We start from the raw sequence: 11,112 nt of genomic DNA, 5'->3' as shown, positions 1-11,112 counted from the left end.
GGAGAATCTTCAGGCAGCCCAACATGACCAGAAGAGGTGGTATGACCAACATGCATGGATGAGGGAGTTTCAAGTAGGCCAAAAAGTGCTCCTGTTGTTGCCCTGTTCTTCTAGCAAGTTGTTGGCCAAGTGGCAAGGGCCATACACCATCCAGCAAAAGATCAGCCCGACAACGTATGAAGTCCACCATCCAGAGAAGGGTAAGCCTCTTCAAACTTACCATGTGAATCTCCTCAGGGCCTGGCATGAGCGAGCAGACCACAAAGACCACAAGATGGCGCTGTTTGTCCAGTACGTGGAGGAGGAGGCAGAGCCGGAGGAGCTGTTGCAGGTGTGGAGGGGTGAGACGGAGGTGACCCTGCCACACCTGGATGGCACCTGGGTCAAACAAATGAACTTGTTTGATCTGTTCAGCCATTATCCTGCCCTCTTCCAGCAGAAGCCAGGGAAAACCACACTCCTGGAACACACCATCCGTCTCAAACCTGACCAGATCCCCATCAGACAGCCACCTTATCGCATTCCTGAGAGGCTGGTTGAGGCTCTAGAGAAGGAGGTTCATGCCATGCTGGACCTAGGTGTGATAGAGCCATCAGCCAGTGAATGGAGCAGCCTGATCGTGCCAAAGAAGGATGGGTCCATACGGGTGTGCCTTGACTTCCGGAGATTGAATGCCATCTCTCACTCCGACGCCTATCCAATGCCATGCATAGATGAGCTGCTGGAGAAGGTAGGCCATGCCAATTTCATTACAACTTTAGACCTCTGTAAAGGGTATTGGCAGGTCCCTTTAGGAGTCCAAAGCCTACACTGCTTTCCGCACACCTATGGGCCTTTTCCAGTTCCGCGTGATGCCCTTTGGCCTTCATGGCACACCTGCCAGTTTTCAGCGGTTAATGGACAGAGTACTCAAAGATTGCTCTGACTATAGTGCTGCATATTTAGATGATGTGATTTTTAGTAACACCTGGCAGCAACATCTGGAGCACCTGCATCATGTCCTTGAGAAGATCCAGCAAGCGGGTCTGATGCTGAATGTGCAGAAGTGCAAGTGGGCAAGAACAGAAACAAGGTACCTGGGATACCAGTTGGGAAAAGGCACCATCAGACCGCAAGTAGACAAGGTACAAGCAATCAGGGATAGTCCACGTCCAACAACCAAGACCCAAGTAAAATCTTTCCTTGGCATGATTGGCTGGTACCGAAGATTTATTCTTCAGTGTGCTACCATTGCTGCTCCATTAACTGATCTCACTAAGAAAGCTGCCAGTAACCCTGTCGTTTGGACTGATGAATGTGAAGCTGCCTTTAATTCTTTGAAGGAGTGTTTGTGTGCCTCTCCTGTACTCCAGACCCCTGACTTCAAAAAGCGCTTCCTTGTCGAGGTGGATGCTTCCGGATGTGGCCTGGGAGCTGTGCTTGCACAAGGACAACGAGGTGAACGGCCTGTCCTATACCTCAGTAGGAAACTGCTGCCACGAGAAACAAGGTATTCAGCTGTGGAGAAGGAATGCCTTGCAATTAAGTGGGCATTAGATAGTTTGAGGTATTATCTGTTGGGCTGGGATTTTGATCTTTACACAGACCACAGAGCACTGACATGGATGAACACCATGAAGAACAAGAATGCCCGGGTGACAAGATGGTACTTGGAGTTGCAGCCTTTCCAGTTCTGTGTCCATTACAAGCAAGACCAGCAGAACGTTGTCGCTGACTACCTGTCCAGGCTGCCCAGTATTGCCACCCTAGGAGAGGAGGGCGGTAATGTCACACGGAGCTGTTTCAGTACCGGCGCCAGGCGCCAATGCACCACACTACACACCAGCACCTGATACCATACATATCATTTATGTTGAGCTACTGCTAAATTACCAGCTAACTAACTGTGGGTGCACACAAGTTGTTTATAGCAATAGTTTAATAACAAAAGTACCTCATAGTTAAATAATCACACACACATGGGTTTCAATACAATCTTTATTAACTTATCTTAGCGTGGTGAATGGGAGCCATGTTTGTTTGCCTCTGTTCTCTCCTGCAGCACTTCCGGGTGACCAAAGGACCTGAACTGTGGAAGCCGTCTGTCTTTGTAGTGCCCGTTTCATTACAAGCTAATGATTTCATCCAATTAAGATAATTAAGAGTAAATTAAGAATTGTGGTGAAGCCAAGGTTTTGTAATGTAAATAGTTGTTTTGTATGAGAGAAATGTAAGACTTTTGCTATGTATAAATATTGCCATTATGTAAATGTAGGATAAATGGGGTTTTGTCTGTCTACAGCTGTTTTGTGTTAATTGTAGGGGGAGGGGCTAGTGACTATTTAAGCCCTCTGAAGGAGATAGTTCACTGTCTGGCCATTTTCATTGCAGTCTGGTTTGTAGTCCTGAGCTGTGCAGGGTTTTGCTCTTCAGACTGGAAACTTTCTATTTTAGTCTAGTTACCTTTCTGTCTTTTTTTTTTTTTTGTTAAATTCATAGGCATACCTTACTTTGTAACATTTTGAAATTCCAACTTTATTTTTTTTCATTTTTGTTCACTTTTGGGGAAAATCTGGACTGTAAATGAACCACCATCCTTTAACCAAAGTTGCAATTCTTGGCTGCGTCATCATTTTGTCACAGAACCCATGTGACACATATTTTGTAGCTTAAAATATTTATTCTCATGTCTATTTTTTTGCATAAGTATTTAAGGCATATTTGCATAGTGCATTTCTACATGCGTATTTTGCACAGAAGCATTGCTTTTTTGCATTTTAACTGTTAATAATTGTTTTTATATTTTCAAAGGTTTTTCACCTAAAGAGAAAACTAAAGACAAAGCTAAAGGAAAAGTGCTAAGAGCTAAAGAGAACTAAAGGCTAACGAGCTAAAGGCTAAAGAAAGAACTAAAGAGCTAAAGACCTGTGTAGCGGTTCAGTGTGGGTGGGTGGAGCACAGAGGATGGCAGGACAGAGATTAGGTTTGACAGGACGTTTTATTGCCACACTTTTCAGCCCTGACAACTATGCGCGTTTGCAGACAGAGACACACACACACACACACACACACACACACACACACTGCATCTGGTTCCAGAAGAGCCCCTCTGCTCTCGCTCTCCCTCCTTAAGTAGGGCGCGGTCACTGGGAAGACACACAAGCAAAGGTTAATTGCTCTCAGGTGTAGTGATTCTGCCACTTACCTTCCCTGACTCCGCCCTCCTGTCACAGACCGGCGCCTGACCACGCCCCCACTGCCACATACCCCCACTGCCCGACTCAGGCTGGGCGGCCGTCCGGCCTGCAGCTGACTCCCCCCCCCCCCCCCCCCCCCCCCCCACGAAGGGAGAGAAAGTCTGTCATGACCATCTGCACCCCCGGCCTGTGGACCACCTTGAAGTTAAAGGGTTGGAGTGCCAGATACCAACGGGTGATCCACGCGTTGGCATCCTTCATGTGGTGGAGCCACTGGAGGGGCGCGTGGTCCGAACAGAGGGTGAATGGGCGCCCCAGCATGTAGTACCGGAGGGCAAGGACCGCCCACTTGATGGCCAGACACTTTCTCTATGGTGCTGTAGCGCCCCTCACATACTGACGCTTCCTGCTGATGTACAGGACAGGGCGGTCCTCCCCCTCCACCTCCTGGGACAAAACCGCCCCCAGCCCTCTGTCTGACGCATCGGTCTGCAACATAAAGGCGAGAGAAAAGTCAGGGGAGTGTAAAAGTGGCCCCCCACACAGTGCAGCCTTTACCTCAGAAAAAGCCCACTGGCATTGCTCCGTCCACTGGACCGGATCTGGTGCCCCTTTTTAGTGAGATCAGTCAGCGGGCTGGTGACGTCTGAATAATTAGGTATAAACCTAAGATAATAGCCACCCAGCCCCAGGAACTGGGCCTTGGGCAGGGTTAGGGTTAACCTAACCCTAGGGCAGGCCGCAATTGCTGTGGTCTTATTAATTTGGGGATGCACCTGCCCGTTGCCCAAGTGGAAGCCCAGATACCATACTTCCACCCGCCCAATCGCACACTTCTTCAGGTTGGCTGTGAGTCCTGCTCGCCTCAGCGACCTAAGGACGGCCCTTAGGTGTTCAAGGTGCCTCGGCCAGTCGTCACTATATTTGATGATGTCATCGAGATAGGCAGCCGCATAGGTGGCGTGGGGGCGGAGGACCCTGTCCATTAGCCGCTGAAACGTAGCGGGCGCCCCAAACAGCCCAAATGGAAGTGTGACGAATTGGTGTAAACCAAACAGTGTGGAAAAGGCCGTTTTTTCTCGGGATAGTGGAGTCAAGGGGATCTGCCAATATCCCTTTGTCAAATCCAGTGTCGAATAAAAGCGAGCCGTGCCCAGTCGATCAAGCAACTTATCAATATGAGGCATTGGGTACGCGTCAAATTTAGACACCGCGTTGACTTTTCAATAGTCCACACCGAACCGACCCATCAGCCTTGGGTACCAAGACCACCGGGCTGCTCCAGTCACTGGGACTCCTTGACGATGCCCATTTCGAGCATGGTCTCAAGTTTTCCCGAACCACCTTTTTTTTGTGTGTTCGGGTAGCCTATAAGGGCAGCTACGCACTACCACCCCTGGGGGCGTCTCTATGTGGTGCTCTATGAGGTTAGTGCGACCGGGCAGGGGTGAGAACACATTCAAACTCTGTCTGGAACTGGGTGACCTCCGTGAGTTGGGTCAGGGAGAGGTGGTCTCCACAGGGGACCAGAGAGGTACGTGATGCCAATGCCCCTTTTTGAACCTCCAGAACCACCGACACCAACGCCACAGGGACCTCCTCATTCCAGAGTTTAAGCAGATTGAGGTGGTAAATCTGTAGCGCCCCACCCCTGTCCGTTCGCCTCACCTCATAGTCGATGTCCCCGACTCGCCGTGTGACCTCAAAGGGCCCTTGCCACTTGGCGATCAATTTGGAGCTCGATGTCGGCAACAGTACAAGTACTTTATCGCCTGGTGTGAACTCCCTAAGGCGTGTACCCTTGTTGTACAGGCGGGCTTGCCATTCCTGGGCCTGCCGCAAATTCTCCTGGGTTAGGTGGGTGAGTGTGTGTGGAGTTTTGTGCGCAGGTCCATAACATATTGAATTTCATTCTTGCTTTGTGAAGGTCCTTCCTCCCAATTTTCCCGCAGCACGTCTAGGATGCCACGCGGCTTACGCCCATGTAATAATTCGAACGGGGAGAACCCCATGGAGGCTTGGGGAATCTCTCGCACTGAGAACAACAAGGGCTCGAGCCACTTATCCCAATTACGTGCGTCCTCACTTACGAATTTTTTAATGATATTTCTGAGGGTGCGATTGAACCGTTCCACTAAACTGTCCGTTTGTGGGTGATACACACTGGTGCGGATCGGCTTAATCCCCAATAACCCATACAGTTCGCGCAGTGTCTGTGACCTAAATGTAGTGCCTTGATCAGTCAGAATCTCTTTCGGGATTCCGACTCGGGAGATGACGCGGAAGAGTGCCTCTGCAATACTGCATGCGGAGATATTGCGCAGAGGCACTGCTTCTGGGTACCCGCGTTGCATAGGCCACCAGAACTAATATAAAGTGGTACCCTCGTGCTGACCGATCTAATGGCCCGAAGAGATCCATCCCAATTCTTTCGAACGGGGTCTCAATTAAAGGTAGGGGGCGCAAAGGTGCTTTTGGAATGGCCGCTGGATTTACTAATTGGCATTCGCGGCACGCCGTACACCACCTATGAACGTCACCGCGAATCCCCAGCCAATAGAATTGGGCCATTATTCAGGCTAGTGTTTTGTGCTGCCCTAAGTGTCCAGCCATGGGATTAAAGTGAGCCGCCTGGAATACCAATTCCCGGCGGCTCTTCGGAATTAAAAGCTGCGTGACTCGCTCTTTAGTTTGAGTGTCCTGCGTGTCCTGCGTCACTCGGTATAATCTATCCTTCATAATCGTGAAGTAGGGGAAGGACAGGGTGGCATTCGACTGGAGCGTTTGACCATCGATTACTCTCACTTGGTCAAATGCATGCCGCAGAGTCTCGTCTCGCGACTGCTCTAACGGGAAATCCGCGAGGGATTCCCTGAGAGAGGGAGGAGGAGCTGGTGGCTCCTCACTCTGACGCGGAGATGACGTAGACGGCTCTGTGACAGCTGCTCCCGCCAAAGCGACACTAGGACCTCCCCCTGTTAAATGACAGGACCCACTTTTCACTAAATGTGTCATTAAATCCCGAAATCCCGGCCAATCAGTCCCCAAAATTAGAGTGGGTAAGGCGAGGATTAACCGCTGCCTTCACTATAACTTTTCCCCTCTGAAAAAAATGTGGACTGACACCAAAGGGTAGCCGTGAACATCCCCGTGCACACACACCTTCACCCCCTGTGCTCCCCCCCAATGCCTCGTTTTGAACCAGGCTTTGGCGACTTGAGGTCTGATTACAACCGGAATCCACCAACGCCTGATATGTATCCCCTTGAATACTCACCGGTATGTGATACGCTCCGGCCCAATCAAGGGCGTCCTCTGGCGCGTCGGGGATCCGAACCACCGTGCCCACCTCTCTTGCCGTGCACTGCTGTTGGAGGTGGCCCGGTTCCCCACAGCGCCAGCAAACCGGCCTGGGCTTCCTCTCTGCACCGGTGTTTTGGGGCTCACTCACCTGAGGGGGGGGAGAGACAGACACAGAAGGGAGAAACGGGAGGGCACTGCGGGTGCGGCGGGCTGGCTGGGGTGGCGCCGGCCCCCGCCTCCGCGGTGGGGGAATGGGGCGAGGACGGGACACAGGAGGAGGGGGAGAGAGAGATGCCATCTGCTGTCCTGCCACCGGAACAGCCGCCAACTGGTCCTCCGCCAGCTCGATGGCCTGATCCACCGACGCCGGGCGGTGGCACTGGACCCACTCTGCGGGTCCTGCTGGCAAGCGTGCGATGAACTGCTCCAGCACCACCTGATCGACGATCTCCTCGGCGTCGTGGTTGTTGGCCCTCAGCCACCGCCAGCAGGCATCCCGGAGTTGCTGGCCAAACGAGAACGGCCGGCCGACTTCCTCCAAGCGCAAGGCGCGGAAGCGCTGGCGCTGCTGTTCCAGGGTGCGCCCCACGCGCTGGAGGATGGCCCGGCGGAGGTCCACGTAGGCCGGTCGGCGGGGAGCTGTATCGTGGCCAGCTGCACCTCTCCCGTTAGCAGAGGGAGGAGGCGCACTGCGCGCTGCTCCATCGGCCACCCCGAGGCCTCTGGGACTTGCTCGAAGCGCGTGATGAAAGCCTCGGGGTCGTCCTGCGGACCCATCTTGGTTACGGTGAGGGGGGATGGGCCCGCGGTGGGAGTGCTGGTGGACCCCGCCGACGCGAGGAGGTGCCGGAATGCCTCCCGATCTTCTTGCTGGGCCAGCACCAGGGCCTCGAAGCGCCGTTCTTGTTCCTTGCGGAGGTTGACGAGCGCCTGGTGCTGGCTTTGCTGGGCCATGGCGCGGGCGTGGACCAGGTCGGCAAATGGGGAGGACTCCATGGGGTTGATCGGCTGCTGTACTCCACAATAATCCCGGGTTTCGGCACCACTGTAGCGGTTCAGTGTGGGTGGGTGGAGCACAGAGGATGGCAGGACAGAGATTAGGTTTGACAGGGCGTTTTATTGCCACACTTTTCAGCACTGACAACTATGCACTTTTGCAGACAGACACACACACTGTGTCTGGTTCCAGAAGAGCCCCTCTGCTCTCGCTCTCCCTCCTTAAGTAGGGTGCGGTCACTGGGAAGACACACAAACACAGGTTAATTGCTCTCAGGTGTAGTGATTCTGCCACTTACCTTCCCTGACTCCGCCCTCCTATCACAGACCGGCGCTTGACCACGCCCCCGCTGCCACAACCTGTTAACTGTTTCTACCATCTACCTGCCATTGCAACTTTATGGATGTGCCTTGAACTTTTTTTTTCTTTAATAAAAAGAGGAAAAAGAGGAAACGGAAACAGTTGTCTTGTCGAATCCTTTGAGTGAAGTCCAGTTACCCTAAACTTCCACCAGATGCCACAATCCTTTATTCAAGTTGGGGAAATTGCACAGAAATAACCAAACAAAACTAACACAATTTGACAATGGTATGGAGATCCACTGCTCTCGTAGCCCATCAATGTAGCAGCCTCTGCAGCTTTAGCGCATGTGCTAGAACCAAGGTCGTAATCGTCCTCCTAGCGAAACAACATTGAAAGATTTTATTTTCTCTAATAGTGGATGGTACAATAATTACAAAGCCTAACAGAATCAGCACATTCCAGTTGTAGCTGTAGTCATACAGTAACTATAATCACCCTTGTAATAATAACTTCAATAAACAGTTAATGTTCAGTTCCCTCTTCATTTATTCTCGATTCAAAAGGCACAACTGAGTCACATAGATTGATGTGTGTAACAGACAGTAGCAATTTTATCCAAAATAGGTTTTCCTGACTTAGTCAATTTATTTCCATTTCACATATGCAGCTGTTGTAAATTTCAGTGTGTTTGTGTAGAACTCTCTCAAACTGTAGGTTCATTTCTACACTCTGGTTCCACAGTGACATTTTGCACAGGACTGTGTTCCATTGATAACAGAAACAAAGCTCCAGTATTATTATTATACTCATTCAAAACTCTCCACAGATTAAGATACCCTAAATTATTAATTCCTCTGCTACTAGAACTTTATTTCTTTCTGAATGTGTCTGCATATATTGGTGTTATGGTTTTGTGGATTTATCATAATTATGCTTCACATATTTAAAAATTAAAAATAAACTGCATTCTGTCCTCTCCAAAATAAAATGAAACTCTGGGCAAGTGGAATTGTTTTTCAGGTAAGTATGTTTTGGGTGTTGCTTGCCCATTGGGCAAGTAAGACTGGGAGATTTTTTTCAAGGACTGTGTTATCATATGTATGTGTGTGTGTGTGTATATATATATATATATATATATATATATATATATATATATATATATACACACACAGCTGGATAGTACAGTGGTAATGCTCACTGACTACGACGCAGGAGATCGGGGTTCGAATCCCGGTCGGGGCAAAACATCATCCAGTAAGGGTCCTTAGGCAAGACCCCTCATGATATATCGGCCTACCTCAGGAATGAGTGAAGACATAACTGATAGAGTCATACCGGCTCAGATGTCGCCCGGGTCAACAAGGTCTGCGTCAGTTGCTAGGGAACCAGGGCTACTGGAACAAGACCTCGATGGACGAGGACAGAAAATACGGAGTTGCTGGAATGCTACTATACAAGCAGTCCCAGAGAGAGGGGATAGATGCAGCGAATGTGGGACCATTGGATACTTCGAAACCCACAATCAAGGCTAACAAAGAAACAGCTATTAGCCCAGTGTTCCAACATCCGTAATCGAAATCTACTATCACAACTAGAGATTAATGAAATACAACAACGATGCTACGGCAAGGGGGAGCCAGGAAGACAGGTCAGCGGGGAGATGTCATCATCCCCACAACCAGAGATTGGGTACCAAGCCCCAACAGCTAACAGCCTCAACACAAGAGCTGCTGACCTGAGAAGGAAGATCGTGACCCAACTGGAAACCTGGAGCCCCCGATGAATACCGAAGCTGAGTTGCCAAGTACCTTCAGAAGATCTACTAGTAGATGTGAATGCTGCTCTGAAGACAATCACTGAGCCATCACTGAGACCAACAAGCTGATACACAGTACAGCAACAGTAATCATGGAGATGCTTGGACACAAGGTGGGCTCGGGACATAACAAACAGTATCCACCATGGAAGAAACGATTAGAGGCCAAGATAAAGGCAGCACGGAGAGAAGTTAGCCAGCTAGCTGAACTACAGAAAGGGAACATGGTGAATAAAGGGGCACCCAGGAAGTACAACTCACTCTCCATACCAGAGGCACTCGAAACTGCCAAACAGCGACTAACAGCTCTGGCCACCCGGTTGAAGAGATACACCAAGGAGGGAGAGGCCAGGAGAATAAACAAGCTGTTCTCCACTGAACCAGCCAAGGTGTACTCTCAGTGGCAGGGGAACAACAACCGGTCAGACCCACCAAGAGCTGAGGTGGAAAAATACTGGAAAGACATATGGGAAAGAACAGCATCACACAACACCGATGCCCAATGGTTAGTGGACCTAAGAGCTGACCACAGCAACCTCCCAGAACAAGAACCAGTAACCATCTCAATGGCAGACGTCCAAGAAAGAGTGTCAAAGATGAAGAGCTGGACAGCACCAGGCCCCGATATGATCCATACGTACTGGCTGAAGAAGCTAACTGCACTCCATGAACGCCTAGCAGCACAGATGAACCAGCTGCTGAGGGATGGAACCCACCCAGAATGGCTAACCCAAGGCAGGACAGTCCTAATCATGAAGGACCCCCAGAAGGGACCCATCCCATCCAACTACCGGCCAATTACCTGTCTCTGCACAACATGGAAGGCCCTGTCAGGCATCATTGCGGCAAAAATGAGTAAGCATGTGGCTCAATACATGAGCGAGGCACAGAAAGGGATTGGCAGTAACACCAGAGGAGCCAAGCACCAGCTACTGGTCGATAGAACAGTCGCCCGAGACTGTAAGAAGAGACAGACCAACCTGTGCACTGCCTGGATTGACTACAAGAAAGCCTACGACTCAATGCCACACACATGGATACTGGAATGTCTGGAACTGTATAAGATCAACAGGAACCTAAGGACCATCATCCAGAACTCAATGGAAATGTGGAAGACAACCCTAGAGGCCAACTCAAAACCCATTGCCCAAGTCAACATCAAGTGCGGCATATACCAAGGAGATGCGCTATCACCACTGCTGTTCTGCATAGGCCTGAACCCCCTCAGTCAGATCATCACGAAGAGCGGCTACGGGTACCGATTCCGTAGTGGGGCAACAATCAGCCACCTGCTCTACATGGATGACATCAAGCTGTATGCCAGGAACGAGCGAGAAATAGACTCGCTGATCCACACCACCCGGATCTACAGCGATGACATAGGGATGTCATTCGGATTGGACAAGTGTGGCCGGATGGTCTCAAAGAGAGGCAAGATGATCCGGACTGAGGGGATTGACCTACCAGAGGGCAACATAGGTGATATCCAAGACAGCTACAAGTACCTTGGCATTCCA

This window comes from Neoarius graeffei, chromosome 10 (assembly GCF_027579695.1).
Source record: "Neoarius graeffei isolate fNeoGra1 chromosome 10, fNeoGra1.pri, whole genome shotgun sequence".
Lineage (NCBI taxonomy): Eukaryota > Metazoa > Chordata > Actinopteri > Siluriformes > Ariidae > Neoarius > Neoarius graeffei.
Note: the sequence above shows the minus strand (reverse complement) of the source record.